This window comes from Lepus europaeus, chromosome 23 (assembly GCF_033115175.1).
Source record: "Lepus europaeus isolate LE1 chromosome 23, mLepTim1.pri, whole genome shotgun sequence".
Lineage (NCBI taxonomy): Eukaryota > Metazoa > Chordata > Mammalia > Lagomorpha > Leporidae > Lepus > Lepus europaeus.
This window is the reverse complement of record NC_084849.1, coordinates 17,068,175-17,084,494: the sequence shown is the minus strand read 5'-3', so window position 1 is coordinate 17,084,494 and position 16,320 is coordinate 17,068,175. Positions and strand designations below refer to the sequence as shown.

The following is a 16,320-nucleotide window of genomic DNA, read 5'->3' as shown; positions in this document are numbered from 1 at the left end:
TGTGCTGAGGGGCAAACACCAAGCGCCCGGCCCGTTCCCTGGTCCTTGACTATTCTGGTTATTGCCCGGGCTGTGGTGCTGATGCGCTGCGTTGTGGAACGCGCACTGGGCCCAGGACAGCAGGCAACGCTCAGCGCCTTCCCCAGCAGGTCCCAGCAGGCAAGGTCAGTGCTGCATCAGTGCCCTGATGGGGTGACCCTGAGTGGCCCAGCGGAGCCCAGAGCAACCCCGAGGGTCCGAGGAGGGACGGTGGCCTCCAAGCTGACGCCTGGAGAGGGAACCGGAGGTCACAGGACCAAGAAAAAAGGGCAGGAACAGCACCCAGGGTGGGGGGGAACAGCATGAACGAGGCCTGGGTTGAGTGGCAGCCCGGCTGAGTGGCAGGGTGACCGATGGCCCAGTTTCTCAGCTCCCAGGCCCCTGGCAGGGAGCAGACACACTACCCCCCCCCCCCAGCAGCCTGGGGCCTGCATATGCTCCTGGTTTGTGCTCAGACAGTGGGCAGGGAGCCCAGCTTCGCCAGGCCGCCAGAGGGGCGGGTCATCCCCAGCAGGCCCTGCTGCCACCCACGAGCCCAGTCCCGGGCTGGCAGGGACAGCCTCCCGGGCAGGCGGCCCCACTCCCGCAGCTGGAGGCCCCCGCCCTCAGCCAGCGCCGCTTCCTGCCCCTCCCTCCCGCTCTCCTCCCTCCAGCTGTGTCTCGGGCTAAGTCCCGGCTCTGTCCCACTCAGGGCAGCAGCCCCAGCGAGGAGGGAACTCGGGAAACATCTGAGCTCCCTGGGAAGCCCTCAGAGGATCAGTGTTCCAAGGGCTGCGCTCTGGTGGGGGAATCTTGAATGAATGAATGAATGACCTTCTAGACACAGCCTCAGCCAGAGGAGCGGCGTGGCTGGGAGGAAGAAGCGGGACACACAGCCGGCTGGAAGAACCCTGGGTAACCTGACATCAGCAGGAGCCTGAGCAGAGAGCAGTGTGCAGGTACTGCCCTTGACCTGGGCATCTCCCGGAGGGGCCGGGGCCGGGGCACGCCAGGGACAGAGCGGCTCTCTTCTTCTCACCGGTTAGCGATGCTCAGCATGAAAGTGCTTGATCATCACTTCCAGATTTTTAAAGCAATGCACGCCCATCGTATGAGGTGGCAAGGACATGCACAGATGAGTGTGCACACGCGTCCACACCCACTTAGTCTTTGGTGGGGGGTGGGGGGTAGGGGGTGAGCTCCCCTCCCTCCCATCGCTGCCCCTCTATGGCTACCTAGAGACCGTGTCTTGGGATTCAGCTCTTTGATGTTGTACCAACTTCCGTGGGTTCTCGTGACTGTAGCTGTGCAGCCGTGGAGGCTCACCTGGGACCCCACCTCTGTGTGCTGGGGCCGTGGCCACCTTTCCAGAGGTGAAACGCTTGGGTCCCCCGGAAGGTGACATGCTGTGTGTTTTATCGGGGTGCGACTTTTCTCCCTGCCCTGTCCCTGAAGAGAAGTTGAGTCAGCTCTCAGGATGCTTCCGTTTTCATTTCTTTATTAACGCTGATGCCTTGTGCAAGCTTACTGTGCACTTTTCTTGTGGGATTATCCTGTCCAAGGCCACTCTCGTTTCCCCCCACTATGCTCCTGCTGATCCTTTCTTATTCCTCTTCACAAGTCCTTTGTATATGGAGGCTACGAACCCTCTGCCCAGCACCCTGTTGAAAATAGCCCACTCCCCCCGCCCCATCTCCCGCACTGACTGCTTTCAGATCACATTTTAGGTGCGTGATCCACATTGCTGTGGATCGAGCAGCTGCTACCCGATGTGAGTCCAGTGGCTCAGAGAGGCCAGGTCACCGACCTGAGCTCACCCAGCAAGGAAGTGAGCAGGTCCCGAGTCTGCCTTCTTCTTCAGTTAGGAGAAGCTGCAGCCTCTCCTTTTGTACCCCAGCCTTCTTTCAGGGCCCAGCCCTCCTTGCAGGTCTGCTGCCCTTCCTGCTGTCTCGCCTGCCGTGGTGGCCGTGGGGGACGGGAGGCCCCTGGTGCAAGGAGGAGTGGCTGGAATTTTCTTTAGACAGAAGGTTTAACCTGAACTAGTGATGCTCACATGGCAGAGGCTCGGGGGTGGGTGTCAGGTACAGGGAAGCGCAGGGGAAAGGTTCCCCCTTGGTGCACAGGGGCCTCGTCTGACTCCCCTAAAACCTCAGGGCGTAAATAAACTTGACTTTGGGTAAGTCACTCCCCTCTCTGGCTTGACCGCTGGGACCAGCCTGTCTGCTGGGTTTCCCCTGTGAGAGCACCTGCCACGCTGGTATCATGTCAGCCATCTCATCTGCCTCTCCTGCTAGCCTGACGCTCCTGGAACCAGACGTGGAGCACTGTTATTCTCCCTGAGTCCCCAGCCCTGTGCACAAGAGCTAGCATATGTTAGGTTCATGGGACAGATAAAGTAGCCAGCTCTCAGTTTCCCCATCTGTGAAATGTGGTAAGGTCACATCCCACAGATGCTACTTGGCAACTTTTCTCAGCTTGCCCTGTGTCTACTATATTGAGATGCTTTTCCTGGTTCCTCACCAGGGTTCTATGATAAAGGCACTACTAACGTGCCCATTTTACAGATTGGGAAACTGAAGGCTAGAGAGGGGTTCTGACTCCAGACGTCCATGAGACAGAACAGGGCACTGAGGCTGTGGGGCTGGGTTTGAATGGGCCAGCTACCTGCTCACTGAGGGACCCGGAGCGACCTTCATGCTTCCTTTTCCTCATCTATAAAATGGGAAATGGAAGAGAAACTTCCTCATGGGATTCTCATAAAGATTAAATAAGATCACACAGGGAAAGCCCTGAGCTGGGGGCTTGTCGCCTGCCAAGGGCCCTGTAACGTCAGGTGTCATATACACAGCCATTCGTGCGTCACCAAGCTGCCTAGGCCTGGGGCGCCCCTCTGGAGCACACAGAGATTAGTGCTGATTTCTGTACAGTGGCGTGGTAAAGCTCAGATCCCCAGGGAAAGGCGCCCTTCACCGTCTCTGAGCCACATCCCTGGTGCAGCCATCACTGCCAGCTACAAGGCTATGAGGAAGACTCAGAGAGCCCCCAGTGCACCACTCGTGTCAGAACAATCACGGGCATTTCTTAAAGCTTCAGTTTTGGGGATCAGACCCTCTGAGGCTGAGGCTACGGTGTCTGTGTGAGAGGCCAGCACCCCAGGAGGCTTGAATGCACCCCCAAAAGCGAAGAACCGCTGGTCCAGAGTGGTCCTGCCCTCTGTTCACATGTCTGGGTGCTCCACACTGAGGTTTCTTTTTTCCTTCCTAAGCAAATATCTGTGTGCTGCTGTCAAGCCACACGCCTGTGTCAGCAGCTGAGACAGGGAGGCTGGCAGAGAAGTGAAACTGGCTGCCCCGCGGAGGGTTGGAGTGCGCTGGCCACCTCCAGGGTAGGGGCTTTCGGACGATCGCAAACCAGACTCCTTCCCTCAAGCGAAAGTGTAGGGGGAAGTGCAATTTCGAAGCGGATAGCAGTGGGACTCGCCCCGAGACAGAAGCAGAGGACTCCGGACTGGAGCCTGCTCACCCTTGTTCTCATTGCCGAGGGGCCTCTGAGAAACCTTACGGATCTGTGGGATGGCTGAAAACCACACATCTACTCCAAGGAGTAGGCCTGGCTGCATGACCTTGAACTTGCAGTGTGACCTCGTGCAAGGCACTCCCGGCTCTCTGGCCAGCCCCGTGCCATCCGTTGGAGGTTGTATTTGTTAGGGTAGCAGCTGCAGTAAGAGAGGGAGGCTCAGAGCATGTGGTGGCTAAAAACAAAATCGATGAAGGAAAGAGGTTTGTTGTGGCCCACAGTTCTGGAGGGTCACAGCCCAGGACGGCCCGGGTCCCCTCGGTCTGGCTTCTGGCAGTGGTGCCCTTGCTGACGGAGCTCAGAGGCAGCACAGAATGTCCTGTGGCAGGAGGGAGCACGCGTGTCTGTCTGTGTCCTCATGGGCTCCTATGAAGCCACCAGGATTCAGCCACCAAACAACCCAACTCCATCGCCCCTGAAAGCCCCACCTGCAGACGTCACTGGGTTAAATCCCCACCCTCCCAGTGTCCTTGTCGTGAGAGTGTGGGGAGTGTGCGTAACTCTCCAACCCACAGCATCGGTGACCCATCAGGTGGCCCGCCACCGACCCTCCCCTGGGACATCCTCATTGTCCTGTTAGCTGCAGAAGGTGAAGGCAGGTGTGCAGGTGGCCTGTGTGCCTGTCACCTGCCGTGGCCTGGAAGCAGCATCCATCGCATCCGCGCACATGGGACAGAAGGTCCCGCAGTCCACCTAGCCACAGACGACATTGGGCCAAACGTGGAGTCCTCAGCAGTGGCCTCTGTGCCCCAGTGAAGGCTGCGCAGGTTTCGTGGGCAGCTCACCACTGCTGTGGCGGACACGGTGGCCGCGTGGGTGTCTCCCATGATCCGATTCTGGGCTTGTCTACATTTTGTCTTAGAGTCATCATGGTGGTGACATCGCACTCACAAGGGCTTTGCTGCCCTTCAGATAATCCCCGCCAGACACACTGAGTAAACTCCCAGATTCCAGACCCCCAAACAGGGATGGCTCTGGAATGTGGGCCACGGCCCCTCTCTTTCCCTCCCGGAAAAGAGAAACGAGAGTCCAAGTTGTATTGAGAGTGTCAGCGACTGAGCCAAATGTATTTGTGTCCATCGCCTCTGAATTTCACGTACACGTGTGTGTGTGCACATGTGTGTGTTTGGTTAGGGTTGGGGATTTTCTTGGGCTGGACTTTCCCGGGGCCGGGCATAAAGGAAGTAGAAGTCACTGTCCCAGTCCCCAGAATGGGTTTTGGTCGCTGATTCTCCCAGCCTGAGGAAGCCCAGTGTCGCCGCCAGCCATGGAAAAGAGAAGGGGCAGCGTGGGCGGGAGTCCTGGGGTCCTGGGTGGTGTCGAGGCCTTGAGTGGGCCAAGCACAGAGCAAATGAACAAAGCCAGAGCACAGACTGCTGAGGCAACGTGAGACAGGAGGAGGAGTCAGGCCCAGTTCCTGTTCCGGAGACCCCTGCGTGCGGGAGACAGACGTGTGACACGTGCTGTCCTCGTTCACTCAACAGTCACTCATGAGCACCTGCTATGTACCCAGCGCTTTGTTCGTCAGGCCGGGATGGTGAGAAAGATGGGCTCACTGTCCTTGTGGGACATCAGAGAGACCACGGGTTAGTCATGCCTGCATCCACTGTGGAGGTGACAACAATGAGGCCTTGACTGGTTAAGTGACATTCTCAGATACCATGGTAGGAACAGGACTTGGGCTGCTTTCGGAGGCCCAAGGCGAGGCCTGGGATGCAGAGAAGGGGACCAGTCACTGGCAGCCCCTTTGTGCTTCCTCCAGATTCAGGCTATGCTGGTTTCAGGCAGTTTTGGGAAACTTCAGTAAATTTGTTTCTGTTTTCAGCTTCTACATTTTGTAGAATTGGGCACAAGTAAGACCAGGAAAGATCAGAATTTCTTGACCTGCTAGGTAGAACCAAGAAGCAGTAATTCCACATGGAGCCGTCGAAGAAAGGAACGTTGGTGTGTGGGTGGCGGTGGTCGGCAGTGGTGTGGCGATGCTCACAGAGCCCAGAGCCAAGTGCCCTAGGGTTTAGCTCTCTGCTCTGCCTTTGTAACTCGGCTTCCGCGTGTGTAAGGTGGGGGTCCTGTGAGGCCTCTTCATCGGGTTGTGGGGATCCAGTGGTTAACGCACACAAAGCACTTGGTAGAGCAGGTGGGCAGCTCCATGAAGAACTCTCCATTGTCACTCTCAGGAGAGTGGACTTTGAAATTGTACCTCTGGGTGGGTGTGGGCGTCTGGGGCCTGGTGGCGTTGGGTTCTCGGGGTGGTAAAGCCCTCTGCGCCAGTCTCTTGGCTTCGTGTCTGACCCCGGGGGTGGCGGGGCGTGCTCCGGTGATGCCAGCAACACCAGCAGCTGGCTCAGCAAGGAGGTCAGATGTCAGGATCGGTTCTGCTTTTGCGGCGAACGTGACTTGGGTTCTGCGATCCGGGCCCTGAGCTCCTGCTGAGGGTGGCTCTTGTGCAAGGAGGGTGGGGGCGGGGGGGGGGGTTGATGCAACCTTCCTCCTGGAACCCAGGCGTCAGAGGCATGGGAGCCTCAGCAGGGAGAGGGCGTTGTGCAGCAGGGTGAGGGCAGTCCTGGGTTCTGGCCCTGTGTGGCACCTGCCGCCTTTGTCACATGGCTACGTATGCCTTTGAGCCTCGGTTTTCTCTCATCTCGGGCTTATTGAGAGGGGGTCTGCTGTGCTCTGTGGCTTGTAGCAGCCGCTCAGTTGATAATCTGGGGTTGTGATCAAAGAACACGTCCACGCCTTGCTAGCCAAGTTGGTTGGAGCAGTCTCCAGAAACTATGAATTCCTATGTGTTAGATGAAGGCCAAGTTCAGGTAGCAGATGGATTCCTTTCCTGTTGCCGTGAAGGTGGTGTCAGGCCTTCAGACAGCGGCTCAGCTCTCCTGATTCCTGCCTCTATGTGTCTCTCTCCCGAGAGATGGAGGGGGAGCGGGGGGAGGGGGAGAGGGAGAGATCCTCCATATGCTGGATCACTCCTCCAATGCCTACCACAGCTAAGATGGGGCCAGGCCAAAGCCAGGGTGCAGGAGCTCCATCCAGGTCTCCCACATAGGAGGCAGTGACCCAAGCACTTGGCCCATCCTCTCGTACCCCCCACAGAGTGCATTAGTGGGAACTGGATTGGAGCTGGCAGGAGTTGGTACTTGAATCAGGCACTCTGATATGGGATGCTGATGTCCCAGGTGACTTAACTGCTGCTGTGGCAAGTGGCTGCCCCTCGGTGTGCCTCTCTCTCTCTGTGCCTTGAAGCTGCTATCAACTGCTCCATTTCCTCCCAAGTCACCGGCTCAAATCCCCCAAAGGAATTCCCTTTCTCAGGTTCCGCTGACGGTGGATGAATCCCCTCCCTGTCTGGAGCCTTCATTTCCAGCAGACCCTGGAAGAATCTCGAGTTGACATCAAGGTTACCTGACCCTGACCTTGACATGATCTAGAGCAGGGATGGATTCCACCCCTACTCCTCACCCAGACACCATGTGTCACTCGTGTTTCTCCCTCTGGGGGAACCCAGACATTTCAGTCTTTCATTTCAGAGTGTTAAACCCCCCCGCAGATGTAGAGGCTTGGGAATCACTAGTTGTCCAGGTTCTGCAGTGGGGCAGGGTTCTGCTGGGACGGTTCATCTCGCTCCCGTGGTGCTGGCTGTGTTGTATGTGGGCTGCATCATCAGGAGCTCCACTGGGACTGGGTTGTTAAAGATGGCCTTGTGCTTCCCTGGGACCCCAGCTATCTCTGTACACATGGTGGGCCCCTCCAGAGGGGCTGGGATGGGGGTGGGGGACATCTCAGCCTGCAGGCCCAGGGCTCTGCAAGAGTGAACACAGAAGAAAGGGAAAGCAGCGGAAGATGGCCCAAGTGCTTGGGCCTCTGCTCCCATGTGAGAGCCCCAGAGGAAGCTCCTGGCTCCTGCTTCAGCCTGTCCCAGTCCCAGCCATGGAGGCCATCTGGGGAGTAAACCAGCTAGTAGGAGATCTCTCTCTCTCTCTCTCTCTCTCTGTCTCTCCCTTCTCTCTTTGTAACTCTGCCTTTCAAAGAAATAAATTTTAAAAGAAGAGAAGAGAAAGAAGAAACAGCTCCCAGGCCTCTTGAGACCTAGGTCTGGCACCAGCCCTGGGTCACTTGTGCCACATTCTGTTGGTTGTGGCGACCCCTCAGCCCAGGCAGAGTCCATGGGAGGAGAGGGGCGGAAAGGTTAGAGTCCATCTTTATTTTTTATTTTTTAAAAGATGTATTTATTTAGTTAAAAGGCAGAGTTACAGAGACACAGAGGCAGAGAGAGAGAGACAGAGACAGAGACAGAGACAGAGAGAGAGGTTTCCATCTGCTGGTTCACTCCCCAGATGGCTGCAATGGCCGGAGCTGCGCTGATCCAAATCCAGGATCCAGGAGCTTCTTCTGGGTCTCCCACGTGGGTGCAGGGGCCCAAGGACTTGGGCCATCTTCTACTGCTTTCCCAGGCCACAGCAGAGAGCTGGATTGGAAGAGGAGCAGCCGGGACTCAAATCAGTGCCCATCTGGGATGCCGGCACTGCAGGCGGCAGCCTTACCCAACACACCACAGTGCCAGCTCCTAGAGTCCATCTTTAAAAACAATCCACCAACCAGGCTTGATCATAAAACCCAGTGGAAGACAATGGCCATCAGAAAGAACATTTGTCATCTGAGCTAGTCCATGTGCCCATTCTTCAGATGGGAAAACTGAGGATCAGAGAGGGAGAAGGACTCATGGAAAGGATCCAGGATAGAGCCTCTATTCACAAAGCATCTGCTGTGTGCCAGGAGCATGTGACACACACACACACACACACACACAGAGAGAGAGAGAGAGAGAAGCCCAGCTGAGTTGACGGAAGGGTCCCCTTTGTCCTGCAGACTGGCTTTGGTGTTGGGGTGCTCAGGGGAAATTGTCCATGGTGCAATCGCCCTTCATCATCCATTCAGTGCTGTAAGGGCCCAGGGAGCCATGACTGTCAAGCGCACAGCGCCTGGCTGGTATGTTTCATGTGTGGTGCGGGAGCCGAGGGGAACAGTTTTCACTGGGGAAGCCAAGAAGCAGGGCTTCAGAAAGGCTGTGTGTATTTGAGCTGGGATCAGAGGACCGAGAGGCCTGGAGCTGCTTGCAGGGGGAGTTGGCCAGAAATGAGCGAGATGTCAGCAGGGAGCGCAGTGCAGGCTGTGCCCCTGTGGGGAGTCTGGCTGGGGGATGGGGTGGGGGTGGGGGCGGGAGCAGGGAACGGCAGGATTGGCAGGAGGGAGCCGGGACCCTCTGCATGGCCTTGAGGGTCCCACCCAGTTTCCCGGGGGTTCTGACACACTTCAGCATCCTCCAAGTTCAACGCTTGAACTTGAATGCTTGGACGTCAGGAAGATTCCAGACAACCCAAAGCTAATTGAGTTGGACACTCCCAGCCAGCGGAGGGCATGTGGGTTTGTGGCTTTATCTCGTGGGTGTTGTGGCTCGTAAGCCAGCTCGAGAGAAGAGTGTCTTGGCTGAGTGTGGGTCCCTACCCCCACCAGCTCCCCTAAACCCGCCCCCCCTGCCCAGGACTTGTGACGGATGTGGCTGGAGGCTGGGAGGGTTTCTCTGGAGTTGAAGAGAGTTGGTTGAGGACCACACCTGTTGTCCAAGGTCACCAAATAGACCTAGTGTACAAGAGGGACTGAGACCCCGCCACCACCTGCCACCTGCCCTAGCTGGACAGAGCAGGGCTGGGCATCCGAGATGGGGCCTGACGCCCTCCCACTGGTGAGAGGCAGGGCCGGCTGACGTCACGAGCAGCTCTTCAGGGAGAACGGGCAGTTTTCAGTCTCTTTTGCAACCGGACTCAATTCACAGGGGGCTTGTCGGCTGTTAGGGATTTGGGTCATGAAGAAAAAGGACGTCCCTTGAGTGGGACTGGGACAACCTCCCTGCCTCCCACCCCTGCCCCGGGCGAGCAGGAGCTGCAGCCTGCGTGGCTCATGGACAACCCGTGTCTGCCTCTTGCTGGCTGTGAGCACTGAGTCCCCGCTGAGCCACTCTGAGCCTCAGGTCCCCACCAGGACTTTCCTCATGGGGTGTCGTGGGGGCTTCACCGTGGTCACGCCAGGTGGCAAGGGAACGGGGGTAGCCAGGGCTCCTGAGCCTCCATAGGCTATGCAACGCTGGCGGGGTCCTGGTTGCCATCTCCTTTGGGGCTGGGCGGAGACCTTGAACTGTCAGCCCCGCTGTGCCGGGAGGAAGCCAGGCCTGCCTGGTCCCACGGGCTTCTCTTTCACGTTTTCCCTGCCATGGAAAAATGCAGACAAAAAGGAAGTCAGGAGCAGGGTGGGGGCCGCTCTCCTGGGTGCGGTGGGCGGTGCCTATCCAGTGTAGGGGTGGGGCAGTTTGTCAGGCTGGGCCCTGGACCTCCACCCCGTCCTGCTCCTCCCCAGGCCTGGTCCTGTTGCACATGTTCCAGGGGGCTGGCCAGACGGCAGGGCCACCCGTGGCCTCCTCCCTCTACCGCCGGCAGGCGGGGTCCAGGCTGGCCTCTCGCCCAGTCCCACTTCCTGCCACCCGGATTGTCCTCTGGGGCCAGTCACACCTCTCAGACTGGTCACAACAGAACATTGTAAAATGAGTCCCCACCCGCTGACTTCTCGCACACTCACGGGAAGTGGCAGGGGTGGAGCTCATGGTCCTACTTGACAGCCAGGGAGACTGAGGCCCAGAGAGAGGACAGGGACCCCTTGCTCCTTCACTCTTCCTATCGCACCACCTCTTTGCCTTCACAGACCCCCTGGTGGGTTGCTCTTTGGTGGGACCTGTGTCATTAAGCAGACCTGGGTTCGAATTCTGCATCTCTTGTTACCTGCTGGTGGTGGCCTTGCATCAGTCCTCGCCTGCACAGTAGAGGTGATGACAGGGTCTGCCACGAGGTGTGCGGGGAGGATAAAGGATGGGATTCATGGACCAGCACGGCAGTGAGCCCAGTGAGCTTGCTTAGAAGGGGGAGCATCAGGCCTGAGACGTCTGGGTGCTTACCACAGGGAGCAGGGCGGGCGTCTGGCACCACGGCTCAGGTGCCATCTGGGATCCCTGCATCTCAGGGCCTGGGTTGGGTCTTGGCTCTGCTCCTGCTTCTAGCTCCCTGCTGATGCCGAGCCTGGGAGGCAGCAGGTGACAGCTCAGGTACTTGGGTCCCTGCCACCGATGTGGGAGACCCGGTAGAGTCCCTGGTTCCTGGTTTCAGCCTGGCTCAACCCATTTGGGAAATGAACTAGTGGCTTGGAGATGCTCTCTCTTTTTCTCTCTTAAATAAAATTTAAAAACAAGTTGTGTGCAAGCCAAAAAAAAAAAAAAAACCCTCAGAAAATAGCCCCTGAAATGGGGTTGACTTCAGTCTTCACCCCCCTGCCCCCCCACCCGGTTTCTCTTATCCAGGGTGAGGCTCAGCGAGGCCAAATTGACCTCCTGAGGTCACAGTGCCTGGCCCATCCCCATCTCCCTGTCCCCGTCTCCAGGGTCCAGGCACCCCGTGTTGTTCCACAGACCCTCGCTACACTGCTGTGGCGCCATGCCAGCGTGGGTCCTGTGACAGGGCCATCCCTGTGGCTTCTGTGGGTCGACCAACCCGGCCCACACCCCACGCCCTCCAGCGCCTCTGCTAGCCAGATGTCCAGTTGGAAACCAAAGCCATCCACCCCCATGCACTGCGGTGCCTGCGGCTCATGGCAGCGGCGGAAATGGGGCTGTGAGCATGGGGTCTTGGCCAGCGGAGAGTGGCCGCCTGGGGACGTGGGGTGAGGGAGGTCCTGCATGTATGCCAGGGGAGAAGCTGTAGGAGTCCTGGGTCTCTCTCTCCCTCCCTTTTCTTGTAGACCACAAGGCCAGGAAAGGGTGGATTTTCTTTTTCTTTTTCTTTTTCTCTTTCTCTTTTTTCCCTTCCCTTCCCTTCCCTTCCCTTCCCTTCCCTTCCCTTCCCTTCCCTTCCCTTCCCTTCTTTTCTTTTCTTTTCAATGTGAAAAGACTGCCCCACAGCCGAGCTTGGAGAAACCACGCTTGGGAAGCTGAGTAGGGCCTGGGGGCTGAAGAGTTGGAGGCACCCCCCCCACCCCCGCTGTCTACACTGCCTGCCAGAGCAGGCAGGGGACACGGCCTGAGGCCACAGTGGTTCCTCCACTGCAGAGCATCCTCCGGCTCTCCCAGGGCAGTGGTGGGAGCAATGGGAGAAGATTCCCAGACTCACAGCGTCCTTGGGAAGCTCCGAGGCTCGGGGATCCTGGGGGTCTCTGCAGATCTGGGGTGCAGAGCTGGAGCAGGCATGGCACGTGGTGCTGTGTTCTTGGAGTCCCTCCCCCAACCAGGGCCCCGCGGCCAGTTGCCGCATCCTCTCCTCCTGTTCCCTGTCTGTGGTCCACCCTGTCCTTCCATGGCAGGGTGCTCCGGGCCCGCTGCGGCCTCCCAGCGTGGCGCACCTCTGAGCTAAAGCAGGCTCCCGCCTGTCCCTGCTGGAGGCGTCCTCGAGCTCCCCCCGCCTGCATGGTGGTTTCTCCCCTGTGGGGTTGGGCTGTGTGGGACAGGCATCGCAGCCTCCGCCGCCCTGCACCGGACCCATTGTGCCAGCCCCACGGACACTGGGGGGAGATGACCTGGGAGCCCCCTCCCCTGGGGGAAAAGAAAACCCAACGCTTCCTGGGACTGTTCCGAGGTTGTGCATTTCTATGTATCTGTTTTGTTTTTAAAATCCACGCAGCTGTTTAAGGTCGCACGCCATGTTTGTTTTGCCTAAAAAGCTCAGGGCAGTTTACATGGAGTCTGATCATGGGAGGATACTTTGAAAAATTCATGGAAAAATAGAACAGAAAGATGTTTATTTTGGTGCCGTTTTGAAATCTATGCATATTTTTTCCTACTATGCATTTTTCGTGAACTTTTTGACTCCTCACATGCACAGATTTCAACATGTTTTGCCCCCAAATAAACTTATTTTAATTCCATTTTCTGCAAAGCTTTTGAGGCCCCCTCATCTGCCTGAGTATTTGAAGATGAACATCGTGGCCAACTCTTGGTAGAGAGCACACAGACTGTTGGGTGTTAGGACCATCTTTTTCCTTCGCCCTTCCCATGGAAAGTGGTATCCAGGAAAACAGGGGCACAGAGAGGTTGAGTGACTTCCCCAAGGTCACACAGCTGGTCGGTGGCAGTGGCAGGCTTTGAACCCAGGCCACTTGAAAAGGTGCCACCTTGGTGAGCTGCGTGCCCATCCCCTCTCCACAGCCGGGGAGACCTGTGGCAGCAGAGAGGCCATGGGCCTGTGTTCTTGGCAGGAGGCCGAGGAGAAAGACAAAGGGTTCCTCTGTCAGCCCCTGGGGCCTTGGGCCAGGCAAGCTGGGAGGACAGGAGTGCTACAAAGAGGGCAATGCAGGCTCCTGCCTGGGAATGGGACGGACACCCTGCCCTCTGTCAGGTTTTGCTCTTCGTAATCATCTGGCAGGGTGAGGGGGCAGGAAGGCTGGGGCCAGCTCATGGAGGGGAGAAGTCCCTCTGTGCTCCAGGAAGAGAACATTGTAGCTGTAAGGTCCTTAAGCCACCTCCAGAACACGGCTCCTGCTGGGTTCAGGTTCCGGTCCCGGGGAACAGGGACAGCATGGGACACAGCTCGCCTGTGGGTCTCTGCAGGGGCTCCTTCTCCCAGCCTGCCTGACCACGTCTCTGTGGTCTCAGAGTCCAGATCTGCTGTCTGGGGCTGGCGAGGAGGCCTTGGGCTTGAGTCCACCCCTCTCATACACCTGCAGAAGCCCTGCCTGCTCCCTGACCCCCACAGCCACCTTGCTGACAACCGTCACCTCCCTGGGTAAACGTGGAAGCTGAGTGCTAGGAGTCGGCACAGCTGGAATCAAGACTCCCTGACTTTTCCTGAGACCTCGTCCTGCAAACACGGTCGAGGCTCTATGAGGAACCCTCGTCCAAGGTCTAGGGGTGTCCTGGATGGACTGAAACAGCACAGCCAGTGCAAAGGGAGGGCCTGAACCCCGTCTGCCCATTCTGAAAGGTCAGGGCCTGAGAGCCCGGGATTCTGCTGAGACTAAGGGACAAAGGACACAGATACAAGGCGAATTGTGGCCTTGTAGTAACACAAGCACACTGGTGGTTAATTATAACATTGTAACATTGTAACACTGAGAACTACGGGGTGATTCACTGTAACACTGCAACACCTCCAAGTACAGGCCTCATTATGACATGGTAACACATCTAATTATCACATAGTTAATCACAGGGTAATTAATTACGATGTTGTAACAGTAAGAGACTCATTAAACGCTAGCAAATCCTAAGATGGAATACTATGCAGCTACCAACAACTATAGAAAGTCCTTTGCATACTGATACGAAATCATCTCCAAGATAAATTGTGAGGTAAGAAGGCGTGTGTCACATACTAACTTGGATACAAAATAGGAGAGAAAATAAGATATGCGTTTGTGTTTGCCTATGGGAACTAGAAGAGGATGTAAGAAACTAGCACAGGAGATGGATGTGTGAGGAACTGGGTGGACGGCGTCTGGTAGAAGCAAAGCTTTGCTTTCTGAACTTCTGGTATTTTAAATCTATTTGTTCATTTGAAAGGCAAGGGGAGAGTGGTGAGAGGGAGATGGGGAGAGAACACAAGAGAACTCTCGCATCTGCTGGTTTACTACTCAAACACCTGCAAAAGCCAGGGCAGGGCAAGGCTGAAGCCAGGTCTCCCACGTCGGTGGCAGGACTCCAACACCTGAGCCGTCACCTGCTGCCTCCCAGGGTGGGAGTTAGCAGGAAGCTGGAACTGGGAACCGAGCCAGGGCTCTAACTCAGACGTTCCAGTGTGGGACATGGGTGTCCCAAGCAGCGTCTTCATTGCTGTGCCAACGACCTGCTCCCTTTGAGTGATTTTAGATGGCTTGAACGTCACCCGTTAGATGGAGCTGTGTTGCCTGATCAGGAACTTAAATGGAAGAAGCCAAATTGGCATTGTGAATGGCTGCCCATTAAGCTAACAGCAAGTGTTACTATGTTAACAGTGAGAGTTTTATATTACTCATAAGCGTTATTGTATTGTGAGTGAGTGTTATTATGTTAATAGGTAGTGCATTAAAAATTTAAGTCCTGTGGTTTCCATTCCTGTTATCTCCTTGACTATCACGGGGATGCCTTTGGGATTTGAAACCTGGCCCTCAGTGTCACAGAAGGAGGTTCCTTTGGGCACACTTGGAACCCAGACAGAGAGGCTCCTGTCCGGCGAAGTAGAAAGGATCCCCCTCCCCACCCGCTGTGCATCAGAGCCGAGGGCAGGGCCAGCTTCCTGGGCAGGTGGGGCTCAAATTTAGCCTGCGCTTGGTTTCATGCTCTGGGGTCACTGTTGAAATTCTTAGTGACTTCTGAATGAGGGGCTGGGTTTGCACTTCACGTGGGTCCTGCCCAGTGTGCAGCTGGTCCTCCTGAGGGTGTGAGCTTCTTGGTGGTAGGAGGCATGGCCCCTGCCCTTGCAGCTGAAGGAGCCGGGGCTGAGGGGCAGGGTCCAGGTGCTGGTCCTGCCTCTGCTACCCATTCACCCAGTGGTAAGGTTAGATTCATCCCCATTTTATAGATGAGACAAACTAAGGCTCAGAGAGGCCAAGTCACCTGCCCCGGGCCCACAGCTCGTGGGCCTGGATGGCAGAGACCTTGGCTGGCCAGCCTTTCATCTGTGAGCTCAGTTCAGTCCCTACGTCTGGAGAACGGAGGCAGGGAGCACAGCAGTCTGTGTAGAACCAGCTGGCATCCAAATCCTGGAAAGGTCGTGGCACAGGTGCTCGGCACATGGCAAAGTAGCTCCCAGCCTCTGTGTGTTCATCTGGCAAGTGGTGGCCACAGCTTTAGGAACTGAATGACCCGGGACAAGTGCTCCCTGTGGGGCCCGGCACAGGTGGGTGGGGAAGAGCCACACACAGGTGCTTCAACTCCACTGGCCCTTCTCCCCACCTGGGACACAGGAGTCAGGAAACCTGGGAGTCAGGAAGCCGTGTGAGCTTTTGCTGGGACCATAGGTGTAGGCGGGAGTTGTCCTGGGAAAACCGGCACGCAGGACATAGCGGTCATGGGCGACCTCGTCGGGAGCTCCTGTTTCATGAAACGGCTTAGCACACAAGCATGTGTGAGGGTGGCAGGGCCTCCCTTACAGGTGTGGCTATGTCCCTGTCACGGCTGCAGACATGGACCCAGTGTCCCTAATCACAAAATCCAAAACCTGAAGTGTGTCTTGAGTGCCGTGATGGCTTTGTTTCCTGCACAAAATTGTTTAAAAGTGCTGTACAGAGAGACCTTCCGGCCACGTGGGTGAGGTTGCATGAATCGTAAGTGAATTTGTGTTTAGACCCGGGGTCCCATCCCTAAGACATCTCATTATGCACAAGCAAATATTCCCAAAACAAAAAGCAAGCACTTAGGGAAGGGGCAGGAGTGACAACAGGAAGCACGACCCGGAGGCCTCGGGGTTCTGGCCCTCTCTGGGGTGTTCCGCACACACCTGGGAGGCTGGACCCGTCCCCGCTGCACGTCTGGGAAGCACAGTTCTGTGTCCAGTGGGGGCTTAGTGCCATGGAAGCTGGTGGCCGCGGCCAGCCTGGGTCCCGCAGGACCCTCTGTCCAGAGATCTCCAGACAGTCCAGCTCCCAGCAGCCAGCCGGCAGCCTTGTATTTTCCCTAGGGCTTTGTCTGGGGTGAGGAGCACGTGACCCACTCACCGG

General features: G+C 56.9%; 1 protein-coding gene across 1 annotated transcript in view; it reads left to right on the top strand.

Annotated features, from left to right (window-relative positions):
- The first annotated feature begins 709 nt into the window (after window positions 1-709).
- The window catches only part of CMKLR1 (chemerin chemokine-like receptor 1), a 36,116-nt gene continuing 20,505 nt past the window's right edge, over window positions 710-16,320 (top strand). The window contains exon 1 of the mRNA XM_062182565.1: window positions 710-977. The gene's annotated coding sequence lies outside the window, so the exon portion shown is untranslated. The remainder of the gene's footprint in view (window positions 978-16,320) is intronic.